Here is a 1,435-nt window from a genome sequence, read left to right as displayed (position 1 = left end):
TTCCCTGCAAATGGGCTCAGGGCGGGTTACAAAGTCACACAGTCGCAGCAACAATAGTTCAATCATTAAAACAGCAATTCAAAAACAATAATAGAAACAGCAACTCAGCTTCCTGTTGCTATACTCCGTTTAGGCTGACCACAGAGCCAGCGATTTCAGTAAGCAGAGGGAGGAATGCCATTGCTAGCCTTTCAGTGCTCTGTGTGGCTTTTTGCCCTTCCCTTTCTCAGAAGTATGCAAAAGGAGAATAAACTGGGCAGCAAATGGTCTCCTGTACGTAAAGAATTAATGACAGTGGCCAGTTTCATCACTGCCAGGAACAAAAGTGTCCAAAGGATGGGACAGAATGTGGGATGCTATTGTTACAGAGGCACCAACAGACCTCAGCGAGTGAGGGGTTGTAGCTCAGTGGTAGAGCATCTGCTTGGCATGCCAAAGGTCCCAGGTTCGAGACCCAACGTCTCCTGTTCAAAGGGTCAAGTAGTAGGTGATGTGACAGACTTCTCCCCAAGAACCTGGAAAGCTGCTGCCAGTCTGAGTAAACAATACTGACCTTCAGGGCTTTTTTTGTAGAAAAAGCCCAGCAGGAACTCATCAGCATAATAGGCCACACCCAAGAGCAGGAACTCATTAGCAAATTAGGCCACACCCATTACAGCACATCTCATTAGCATATTAGGCCCCACCCCCACGTCACCAGAAGTGTGGTCATCCAGCCACACCTTTTTGCTTCTTATTCTGTTTACCTTGTTTGTTGTCCAAACCCAGGGCCTTTTTTGTAGCAGGAACTCCTTTGCATGTTAGGCCACACACCCCTAATGTAGCCAATCCTAATGAGTTCCTGCTGTTGGGTGTGGCCTATTATGCTAATGAGCTCCTGCTGGGCCAGTCTAAGTAAACAATACTGACCTTGACTGACCAATGGCCTGATTCAGAATAATGCCACTTCGTGTGTTCATAAGGTTATTCAAGTGACTTCCACGGATCCCAGTCACTGTACCAGTCAAGCATACGGCAGGATGCGCATAACCTTTCCCCTCCTGTTTCCCCTCCTTGGTCCATCTTCCATGTGTCATCCTTGGTATCCGGCTGGGTGGGTATGGAAACCCAAAATGGCACCCAATGGTTTGAAAGATGGCCTCACGAGGCTTTTGATCCCATTTTGGGTTGGCACAGCAACTCGACAGGCATCGAGGTATGCAACTCCCGTTGTGCCACAGAGCTCGTCTGCAGAATTCAGTGCCCTCAGCCTCAACCAAGCACCAGAGGTCCACTTTAGGCCTAATCCTTAACGAAGAACATTGGTTCTGTGCCCTGTGAAACACCAAGAACTGGAAGCCTTGGTGTCTAAGGCACTCCAAAACGGCACCCACTTGCATGAGTTTTCAGGTATTATTCTGATAGCCTTTGCAATGTTATGGGTCTGTAATGTTTC

This window comes from Gekko japonicus, unplaced genomic scaffold (assembly GCF_001447785.1).
Source record: "Gekko japonicus isolate JY-2015 unplaced genomic scaffold, Gekko_japonicus_V1.1 scaffold6939, whole genome shotgun sequence".
Classification (NCBI taxonomy): domain Eukaryota; kingdom Metazoa; phylum Chordata; class Lepidosauria; order Squamata; family Gekkonidae; genus Gekko; species Gekko japonicus.
This window is presented reverse-complemented; position numbering follows the sequence as displayed.